This window comes from Hibiscus syriacus, unplaced genomic scaffold (assembly GCF_006381635.1).
Source record: "Hibiscus syriacus cultivar Baekdansim isolate YM2019G1 unplaced genomic scaffold, ASM638163v2 tig00117056_pilon, whole genome shotgun sequence".
In the NCBI taxonomy this organism is placed as follows: domain Eukaryota; kingdom Viridiplantae; phylum Streptophyta; class Magnoliopsida; order Malvales; family Malvaceae; genus Hibiscus; species Hibiscus syriacus.
Window position 1 is genome coordinate 6,272,932 of NW_024063539.1, and position 12,560 is coordinate 6,285,491.

Sequence of the window (12,560 nt, forward strand, 5' to 3'; positions counted from 1 at the left end):
AAATTAATTCTAAGTGTTAATATTAAAAAACTAATATAGTATAGAGACTAAATAAAGCATTAAACTTTTTGTAAAAAGCCTCTCAATATTTGCCACCTTAATTAGAAAATAAATAAAATTTACAAATAATGAATAAAACAAATTAAGTTAGAAGAATCATTTTTATAGTGAGTTTTTATTGTATTCAAATGATACGAATATAAAAAATTTAGTTTAATTTTTCTCTTTTATTTACTGTCTGATCACTATCTAATCATCAGGTCACTATTTTTATATGGTGTATTTCAGGTAAGGGATTTGAATAGTTGATTCGGATGATAATGAAATGGAAGTGATGATAGTGACGATGAATATTTATCGGGTTAACTCAGTTGAAGAGCATCGTTCATTTTCTTCTCCCTAAATTGGTAGCCTCATTTTCTTTTCTTTTACTTCAACTTAGTATAACCAAGGAGCGGTGGCATGCAAGTACATGTAAAGCAGGGCATGGTGTGTGCTGATGATTATTGAGGGGTATATATGGGGCTATGATTGAGCATGGATATTGAATGAGTGGGAGAGGCTTGCCAGTCGTGACGGTAACTTTGACAACCACATCTGCTCCAACTGAATCTTCAATTATTCCTCTGTTTAATTTTTCCCATAAATCCCTTATCAAACCATTTACATGATCACGTGCTCCTTCTGATGCCCCCTTTTCAATCATGTAAAAATGTATCAAGTTCATCCACTCTCCCCTTTCCATTTCCTCCTGCAGATAAAATCTAAATTATATTTGATATGTATAACCAACATGATTATATGATATCTAGTATTTTTTTAATATAAAATGTTTTCTTCAACTGATAGCGTATGTCGGTATGTGTGAGAAAACCTAATATATATTAAAAAAATACGATTAGAACAGATATTAGTACAAACTTTTGAAGTGTTTAAATCATCAAAGAGGCGGGCAAAGTAGGCAGGCATACGAACCAAGTGAGAGTGAAACCAATTCTCCACAAATTCAGACAAATATTGATGTATAGAGAGTCCTGCAACTCCAAGAATGCCATATACCATGGCTATTGCCATCCCACTGCTTACCCAAGCGTTCTCTAGATTTTCTTCTGCACTTGGATTGTATCCAGTGTGCAACCATCGTGCTTCTTTCATGTATGATCCAATGTAAACTATTAATCAATATATATATATATATATATATATATATATATATATATATATATATATATATATATATATATATATATATATATATATATATATATATATATATATATATGTACTGCTTCTATTCAACGGGTCCATACTACTTCCTTAAGGTAGGGTAGAACATCGATGCCATTATCTATCAAAGCATCTTGAGCCATTTCACTAACATGGTTGTAGATGGCTTCATAGAGAAGTTTCATGTACTTCGGAAGTTCTTCTATTGCCTTAAGATCCCATCTGCAAGTTGAGATATATCTTGGCATAACTCATCATTAAACAAACATATACATTTTGGGACTAAATGACCATGGGTTGGATGCAAATTATTAGTTAACTAACGGTTAATGCTTTTTGCTGACATAATAAAACTTTAGTATCTAAAGTGATGATGTGACACATGCCATATATACTTGAGTGATAATGTGACATGTGTCACGTTATCACTTCCGACACATAGGTGTCACCACATTAGCGAAAAGTGTCATTAGTTAACTAACGATCTCCATCTAAGTAAGGATTATTTTATCCTAAAAATAAATTGTCGGGGTTAAATTACTTTAAAGAAAATGAAAAAGAATTAAAGTGACTATTTAAGCAAATGTTGGAAATATTTTGTTGTTATCATGGCCTATTATAGATATCTATATCTATATCTATTGCCATTTTTCTGTAACTGTATATTTCTCAAGCTCATCCAGTGATCCATATGTGTCCTATATATCATCTAAAGGTGTAACTAAGGATCCAAATTTAGCTATATCCCTCATGCACTTGGAAAACTGAGGACCCGAAGGGATACTTCCCATTGTCCAAATGTAAACCTCAAGCAGCCTATCTACCGTTGCCCGTGGTTTTTACCCTATATTATTTAGGGATTTTTCATGTAAATTTTGTGTCTCTTTTATCCTCATTTTTATTTTCTCAAATTATCAGTTGCGATTTTGCTCTTTCCGATAGCCGTCTTCCGCAACAATTGGTATCAGAGCTAGATTAGAGTGTGTAATATCTGCTTATTGTCTTTGTGGTTGCCACCAAAAGGTGGATCCTCCAACATAAGAAAGTAAAAAGTTATTACCCATTCTTTGAAGATTTCAGAGAATTATTCACGATAGTGAAATAGTAGGAGCTATCCGTAAAAGAAGCTATGACAACGAAATTTGATATTGAAAAATTCAATGGGAGAAATTTCTCATTATGGAAATTGAAGATGAATGCCATCCTGAGGAAAGACGGTTGTCTAGCAGCTATCAGTGAAAGGCCGGTAGATTTCACAGATGACAACAAATGGATCAAAATGGACGGAAATGCTATGACAAGCTTTCATCGAGCATTAGCAGATGAAGTATTGTCAAGCATCGAAGAGAAGAAGACAACTAAGGAGATATGAGATCATCTCACCAAACTGTACGAGGCCACATTGTTACACAATAAAATTTTCCTTAAGAGAAGATTATACACTCTCCGTATGTCAGAATCTACTTCAGTGACGGAGCACTTAAACACACTGAACACGTTATTTTCTCAGCTTACATCCTTAAGATGTACACTAGGAGAACAAGAACGTGTTGAACTTCTACTTCAAAGTCTACCTGATTCGTATGGTCAACTCATCATCAACTTGACAAACAGTAATGTCACTAGTCTAGTCTTCGATGATGTTGCAGCTGCTGTTCTACAAGAAGAAAATCGACGCAAGAACAAGGAAGACAGACAAGTAAATCTGCAATAAGCAGAAGCGTTGACAACGATGAGAGGGAGATCAACAGAACGTGGCCAAAGCAGCAGTCACAAACATAGTAGATCGAAGTCGAGGAGAAAGAAGAATTTAAAGTGCTATAATTGTGGAAAGAATGGTCACTTGAAGAAGGATTCTTGGAGTCTAAATAAAAACTCCAATCCACAAGGCAATACCATAAAGACTTCAGATGATAGAGATGCTCTATGTTGTGAAGCATCAACCACCGTGGAAGGTAGAAAGAGATATACATATATATGGCTCATTGATTCGAGAGCAACATATTACATGACCTCAAGAAGAGAATGGTTTCATCATTATGAACTTGTCTCAGGAGGATCTGTGTATAGTTGCAATGATCATGCCTTAGAGATCGTTGGCGTGGGAACCATCAAATTGAAGATGTATGATGGAACAATCAAAATTGTTCGAGCTGTGCGGAAAGTGAAAGGCCTGAAGAAAAATTTATTATCCTATGAATTGTTGGATAATAATGCAAGCAAGATTGAAACACAAAAAGGAATCATGAAGGTGTTCCATGAAGCGCTTGTGGTGCTGAAAGGTGAAAATATAACACCAAATTTGTATATGCTGAAGGGAGAGACTTTGCTAGAAGTAGAAGCCTCTGGTGCCTCATGTAGTTCAGATTCTGTAATGCTATGGCATCAGAAACTTGGACACATGTCAGAACAAAGAATGAAAGTCCTTGTGGAGCAAAAGCTACTTCCAGGCTTAACAAAGGTAACACTTCCTTTGTGTGAGCATTGCATAACAAGTAAGAAGCACCAATTGAAATTCAACAAATCAAATTCTAGAGGCAAAAGTGTTCTAGAATTGGTTAACTCTGACGTATGGCAAGAACCAGTTACATCCCTAGGCGGAGCAAAATACTTTGTCTCATTTATTGATGACTACTCCAGGAGATGTTGGGTGTACCCTATTAAGAATAAGTCAGACGTGTTTTCAACTTTCAAAAACTTCAAGGCGCGGGTGGAACTTGATTCTGGAAATAAGATCAAGTATTTCAGAATAGATAATGGAGGAGAATACACAAGTGAAGAATTTGATGACTTTTGCAGGAAAGAAGGCATCAAAAGACAGTTCACAGTGGCGAACACTCCTCAACAAAATGGAGTGGCAGAGCGGATGAACATAACCTTGTTAGAAAGAACAAGAGCAATGTTGAGGGATGCAAGCCTAGAAAAATCATTATGGGCAGAAGCAGTCAATACCGCCTGTTATTTGGTGAATCGAGCTCCATTAACTACAATAGAGCTGAAGACACCAATGGAGATGTAGACTGGTAAATCAACTGATTATTCAAACCTCCATATATTTGGAAATATTGTGTACGTGATGTACAACTCCCAAGAAATCTCAAAACTGGATCCAAAATCCAGGAAATGCAAATTCTTGGGGTATGCTGATGGTGTAAAGGGGTATCGCTTGTGGGATCCCACTGCCTGTAAAGTGATCATCAGTAGAGATGTTATCTTTGTAGAAAATAAACTAAAAAGAAAAAAAAAGATGGTAGCGCTGAAAAGTCAGAGACTACACAGATACATGTGGAAAAGGATGTTGAACAAGGAGATTCTTTTGAAGTAGAACCAGCACATGATGAAAAAGAACCAGAGAGTTCTGAAGCTCCAATAAATCGTCAACCAGATCGTGTGAGAAGACGTCCCAATTGGCACTCAGATTATGTTATAGTAGGAAATATTGCATATTGTCTTTTAACAGAGGACGATGAGCCATCAACATACCAGGAGGCAATAAATAGCTCAGATGCTTCACTATGGATGATGGCGATGCAAGAAGAAATTGAAGCCCTTCATATAAATAATACATGGGACCTTGTGCCACTACCACAAGGAAGGAATCCAATTGGTAACAAATGGGTCTTCAAAATCAAACGAAATGGTGACGATCAAGTTGAGAGGTATCATGCAAGACTGGTGGTCAAATGATATGCTCAAAAAGAAGATATTGATTTCAATGAAATCTTTTCTCCTGTGGTTCAACTAACAACAGTTCGAGTAGTTTTGGCAATGTGTGCTACATTGAACTTATATCTAGAGCAGCTAAATGTTAAAAAAACTTTTCTTCATGGAAATCTTGAAGAAGAGGTTTACATGCTCCAGTCTGAAGGTTTTGAAGAAAAAGAAAAGAAGAACTTGGTTTGTAGGTTGAACAAATCTTTGTACGGTCTAAAGTAGGCGCCGAGATGTTGGTATAAGAGATTTGATTCCTTCATTATGTACCTTGGATACAACATACTTAATGCAAACCCTTGTTGTAACATCCCAAACTATGGGTTAGTGACTAAATGGTAAAGTTTCAGAAATTTGGTGATTAAAGTAGAAGAATGAATTAGTTCAATGATTTATCTGAAAATAAATCCTAAAAGTTGTTAGTAATTATTAAATGATTTTAAGGGCAAAGTGGTCATTTGACTTGGAAAGGATAAGATAATGATATATATGGGATAAGATTGAGAGATTTCTCCAGAAACTCTCTTTTCTTCTTCTTCTTCCTCTCCTCCCGTATCTCCAAGCTCAAAGGTGAGTCTTCTACTTAGTTAATTATTTGTTAAGTTTAAGATTGGGTTTTGATCATTAGATGATAACTAAGCTTAAGGAAAGCTTAAGTTATCTTAAGATCAAAAGATAAAGGAGATAGATAAGATTAAAGATTAGAGGTTCTTGAATGAAATATTGGAATAGAGTTCATAACAAGAATTGAAAGTTGGATTTGACTTGTTATCAATCTAAGTAAGAGATATGAAGTAATAGAATTAGATTTGAAACATGTTGCAAAATTGATGTAATTATTAAATTACATATGGAAGATAGGATTTTGAGGTTTAAGATGAAATAAATGAAAATGATTGGTTTAAGGATGTGTACTAGAGTTAAGAGTGAAAGAGGGGATTAAACATGAAGGATTTAATCCAAAATGAATGATTTTCGGGTTCAAAAAGAGGATTCTGGGCAGAGTGCATCGATGCATATTCATTGTGCATCGATGCATCAAGGTTAAAACCCAGAAATTTGTTTGAAGGTGTATCGATGCATTGGTAGTGCATCGATGCACTCTTTTAAAATAAATACATCGAATGCAATTAGTGCATCGATGCATAAGGCATGCATCGATGCATCCCAGTAATAATACAACATCGAATACATTTTATGCACCGATGCATCAGTAGTGCATCGATGCATACCTTCATTAAAAGATGAAATTGACTTTTATCTTGGTCTAAAGAGTGAACCATTAGAGTATATTAGTTATGATACTGAAATAGATCTATGTATGATTATGTAGATATAGAACGTGATCCCGTTCCGAATCAACTGAAGGATTAGAATCAAATCAAAGCAAAGCTAAGGTGAGTGCAATTTAATTTGTACTTATATTATTGAATAAACATTTGGCTTGCGATGAGCCAGTGATGGAGTTACTATGGTAAGAAGTAACTCCTAAAATGTTATTTGATTGGTGATCAATGTTATGATTTGTGTGATTATGAGATATATAAGTTATATGGAAAGTATATGTGAAATAAGATATGAGCTTATATGAATATGTGATATGAATAAAGCTATAAGAAATGATTTATGTGAATTCATGCATTTGTGATGCGTGTTATATGATATTAGATATATGTTTACACATACATATGGTATGTGACCGAAGAGAATGAACATGTGATTATAAGATCAATGATTACACGTACATTTGGTACGTGACTGAAAAGAAAAGATATATGTTCATAAGAGAAAGGATATGAATAAGTAAATTGAACTGTTATGAATGTTAATGCCCATGTTATGTGATAAGAGAGCTAGTGGTATAGTTGGCATGCCAAGGGTCGAGGGTTTACCTATGTTCTTCGGGACATATGGATTGTTTACCTAGGTTCTTCGGGACATATGAATTGTTTACCTATGTTCTTCGGGACATATGGACAGTTTACCTAGATTCTTCGGGATCTATGGACTGGTCCTTCGGGACGAATACTGAACTAAGGTTCGGTGCCCCATGAGGGAATTGATACGAGCTGTGGTGACAGCATTAGTGCACAACCTCAATGTACTCACATACCTTAAGTTCTCAAATGTATACATGGGCTAATGCAAGGGCTTTAAAGATAATAAATAACTTGTTATGATACTATATATATATGCTTTGTTGTGAAATGACATGGATACTCGATGGTGAGTATAGAAAGGTTCAATATATGCTTACGTGATAGAAAGAAATTAGTAATAATGATATGAGTACTGATAAGTATATTAATGATATACGTATAAGTATGCATTATGTTATATGAAATGGTTTGTGGTTTTATTATATGTGTTATATGTCTCACTAAGTCTATGACTTAGCGTGTAAGTGATTTACATGTAGGTTTCGAGAAGAGTAAAGAGTAATGCGGAGCAAGACATGTCAGTTCTCCTTACCAAATGTCATATCAGAAAATATATGTACTGTATATAGAGTGTAGTTGGCATGTAGTCTAAAGATATAAATCGTATGAACTCTGATATATTTTGTAAACGTTTTGAATAAGTTAAATGTTATAAATTTTTTTAAATTACTCACTATTTTATACGAATAAATGTTTGAAAAGTCAATGTGACACTTCGGACTCGTATCCGGGTCGGATACGGGTTGGGGGTGTTACACTTGTGTTTATTTCAAGAGGTATGGTGATAACGATTTTGTTATATTGCTGTTGTATGTGGATGACATGTTGGTTGCAGGACCCAATAAAGATCATTTTGAAGAATTGAAGGCACAACTGGCTAGGGAATTTGAAATGAAGGACTTGGGATCAGCAAACAAGATTCTAGGGATGCAAATTCACCGAGACAGAAGTAATAGGAAGATTTGGCTTTCACAAAAGAATTACTTGTAGAAGATCTTGTCACGATTCAACATGTAAGATTGTAAGCCAATTTCTACCCCTCTTCCTATTAACTTCAAATTATCCTCCAGTATGAGTCCTAGCAGTGAAGAATAGAGGATGGAGATGTCTCGAGTACCGTATGCATCAATAGTGGGAAGTTTAATGTTTCCTATGATATGCACAAGACCAGACATTGCACAAACAGTGGGAGTGGTTAGTCGGTACAAGGCAAATCCAGGCATACATGGCAAATCCAGGCAAAGAGCATTGGAATACAGTAAAGAGGATCCTGAGATACATCAAAGAGACCTCAAATGTTGCATTATGTTATGGAGGATGAAACTTACTTATCAATGAGTATGTTGATTCTGACTATGCAAGGGTTTTGGATAAAATCAAATCTACTACAGGATATGTGTTTAAAGTTGCTGGTGGAGCTGTAAGCTGGGTTTCAAAATTGCAGTCAGTTGTGGCTACATCCACAACAGAAGCAGAATATGTAGCAGCTACACAAGCCAGTAAAGAAGCAATTTGGTTGAAGATGCTATTGGAGGAGCTTGGGCACAATCAAGAGTATGTATCTCTATATTGTGATAGTCAAAGTGCCTTGCATCTAGCAAGGAATCCAACATTTCATTTTAAGGACAAAGCACATACGAGTTCAGTACCATTTCATTCGTAAAAAGGTGGAAGAAGGGACGATAGATATGCAGAAGATCCATACCAAAGATAACATAGAAGATTTCATGACGAAGGCAATCAATGCTGATAAATTTACCTGGTGTCGATCCTCCTGTGGCCTAACAGAAACATAAGCAACATGAAGGTACAAGGTAGAAAGAATGGTGTGAACATATGATTATTCCAATCGAATCTTCAAGTGGGAGATATTTTGTTAGGCAATATTTAAGCAAAGTGACTATTTAAGCAAATGTTGGAAATATTTTGTTGTTGGAAATATTTTGTTGTTATCATGGCCCATTATAAATATCTATATCTATTACCGTTTTTCTGCAACTATATATTTCTCAAGCTCATCCAGTGATCCATATGTGTCCTATATATCATCTAGAGGAGTAAATAAGGATCCAAATTTAGCTATATCCCTACTGCACTTGGAAAACTGAGGACCCGAAGGGATACTTCTCATTGTCCAAATATAAACCTCAAGCAACCTATCTCGACCAAAAGAAAGCCTTTCCTTGACATTCAACTCCTTCCACCATCTGCCCGTACATGTTCTAGGATTAATTTTATAATTGTTAGTAAAAAACCTTTCTACTTTTACTGTAACTTCATCTTACTCGACTAGCTTCTGGAGCTCTTGTTGAAAATACATGCCACCGAAAGTACCAAGCAAGTTGGCATGAATAGTCAAACAATATTAATGCACTGAAAGTTTGTTTGGTTTTTAGTTGAATTTGGACAATGATAAAATCTCAATTTTAGTCATTATAATTTAGGGTATTTACAAATTAGTCCTTAAGCTTCAACTATAAATACCCTAGCTCATTTAGCTTCAAAACCATCCCAAAAGATTCTAGCTTTCTTCCAATACTAGAGATTTTAGAGAGTTTCTTGAGAGTTGTTTTCTCCTTTTTATCAAGAGAGAATTATCATTGTTTTCTCCTTGGTAGATAGAGAGAAGTTGTAATTCCTATTTCCTCATAGTAAAATTCTTCTATCGTTGCCCGTGGTTTTTACCCTATATTATTTAGGGGTTTTCCATGTAAATTTTGTATCTCTTTTATCCTCATTTTTATTTCTCAAATTATAAGTTACGATTTTGCTCTATCTAATAGCCGTCTTCCGCAACAACTCCTTGAGATAAATGGATTGCAAAATGTTGTAATTCAACATAGCTAGCTCAAGCAAAGCCGAATTCATCTTATCATCTCTCTGGTTCTTGTAGATACCCATGACATCCCGTGCTTTGGTCCATTCCATTCTCCAGTGTCGTCGGTATTCCGTTAACTGTGTCGTATTTCCTCGCCGATTCTTGTCTCCATCTTTTCCCTTAGTAGTAACAGATGTTTAGCATAAAAGTTCTGGGCCTCACCTAAAACATGTTCTTCTGGCATCCCAAGGTACGATGCTTCGTATAAACTTAAAAGACCTTTTACATCTTCTCCTAAGCTGTCCAAGAATTTTTCATCTCCATCCATGAACTTGCTGAACACATCTGTTTTCATATGAATATCACATTTTAGTCATCAAAATTGATGCAAAAACTGTTAAAAACACAGCATATATAGTAATTAACCTGTACTGACAAAAAAGCCATTCTGTCGCAAAATCCTGATGTACATCGCTACCGTATAAAGATGATTGGGGATATTATGATGGATAAGCTTGGCGAGAATATCATGGATTTCATGTTCAAAAAGGTAAGCCACTCCCAATCTTTTCATTGTGTCGATCATGTCCAATTGGCGACCTGCATCTTTCATGCTGGCAAGTAACTTGAGTTCTTCCAGACGAGTCCCATGACTCTCAATCTAAAAACATGTACCAAAAATAAATAAATAAGAGACTTAAACACAAAATAATTGATTTTTTTGTTATAATGATAGAATGGTTGATGATTAAATGGAAGGAACCTAACCGAGTAGGATGTGGTAAAGGACTTAACGAGTTCACAATCCCAAACGGTAGGAAGGTAACCTGTTGATCGCCTTGCTGTACCTTTAGCTCCAGTGGGTTCCATGCTAAATCTATTCTGTATTTGCGACCTGCATTGTAATTCCAAATGATAAAGGCATTTATAGGGATAGAGACGTAACTAGGGATGGATGTGAGTCGGGCGGGTTTGATTTTTTATCAACTCGAACTCTCCTTAAATTTCGAGAGATTTCACACTATTCGGAATTAATTTAACTTTTGAAATAAATTTACACCCGATCGGACATATATATAAAAAGTAAAATAAGGATTTGTTAAAAAATATATATAGAGAAAAATATATTGTAATTATTTTTACAATTAAAAGAGAGATTACATCCAATTTTCTCCGTATCCCTTTGTTTATTACATTCATTACCTTGCTCATATATTACAATTGATATTGGTGGTGGCATTTAAAATGGTAATTGCAATAGATAATTTTTCTCATATTTTACTATAATTATAAACTTAGTTATTTCTTCGTGCAAGAAATAAGATCAATTTAGAGATGTCTAATTAAGTTATATTGCAAATACGATTGTATTGATGAGATGAATGTACACATGAACTGAAAAAAATTAAGTTATATTGACCCTTTATAATGTGTAAGAGATATAAGGTGAGGTACACATTTATTTCTCTTTGTAACTTGTACAAATTTAATGGATTAAATATAGTCACATAAATGCACATTGTCTTTGACTTGATTAATAGCATAATAAAGTATTATTATTATTAGGAATTAATTTATTTGGACAACCTTTTCCTTCATCAAACAAGGAAATTAAGACCAATAAGTAAAACATATAATGATTATAAAATGATATAATCATATAGGAAGGAAAGTAGATGAATGAGACAAAACGAAGAGATAAGGTAGATGAATGAGGAGTGTAAAATATGAAAATAAAGCTGCACTTTTATAAGAGTAATATAAACGTAATATTATTTAGGCTTAAATATACAAAAGGTGTCATACCTATGTCAGTTTTTCCAGTTTCGTATCTAACATTTATTTCATTCTAGTTTGGTGTCTATTGTTTCATTCCGTTACTCAAAATGGGTCAAGCCGTGACAGACCATTAATTTTCTCCGTTAAGTGACATCTGTCACAATTTGATATTTTTAAAAATTTTATATAAAATTTTTAAAATAAAATTATATATTAAAAAACATAAAATTTGAAATAACCCCAAAACTTTGAAAACCTTCATTTCAACCCCTAAATCCACACCGACCGTCGCCCTTTGCCATCGACGAAGCTCCACCTGACCTCACCTCCCTCCAGCGACCAAAATCCCTATGAAATCGTGACAGATCAACAGTCGATTGAAGGTGAATCGATGTTTAATAGCTCGCGAACCTTATGATGAAAATCGTAATCCCAAGCGATTTCAACGGTCAATCGACGACAACTACGATGACTTATAACTAGGATGATGAAAAGGACTACGTCGGCGGCTTGTAATTTAAAAGAAATAAGGGGTTTTTTATAAATATAATAATATTTTTAATAGTTTTTTAGAAAAATTCAAAAATACGATATTGTGACACGTGTCACTTAACGGATAAAACTAACGGTCCATTACGGCTTGACCCATTTTGAGTAAAGGAATAAAAGGTTAGGCATCAAACTGAAACGAAATAAACGTTAATCACTAAACTGGATAAACAACATAGGTTTGGACACTTTTTATATATTTAAGCCAATTATTTAATTACAAATTATCTACTGCAACCACTCCGACTTACCTTTCATTTCCAGAGTCATACTGAAATCAAGCTATAAGCCTGTGTTGCAAAGCTCAATCATGTTGGAACAATAGTCTAAATCACTTTTAAATTATTCATAAAATATGTCGTGGTAGAAATTACAGTTTTAAAATAATTTTATCTTGATCGATAACTGTGAAATGTACATTGCCTCAAGATTAACACAACACTTTCATATTTATACATCAGAGTGAAGAAGATAAAATTTAATTGATATGAGAGAAGAAAAGGAAGAAAAAATAGATGAATGAGGAAGAGAAAAAG

General features: G+C 34.5%; 1 pseudogene; it reads right to left on the reverse strand.

Moving 5' to 3' along the window:
• Window positions 1-433: 433 nt before the first annotated feature.
• LOC120198463 lies at window positions 434-10,571 on the reverse strand (annotated as a pseudogene).
• Between the last annotated feature and the right edge of the window lie 1,989 nt (window positions 10,572-12,560).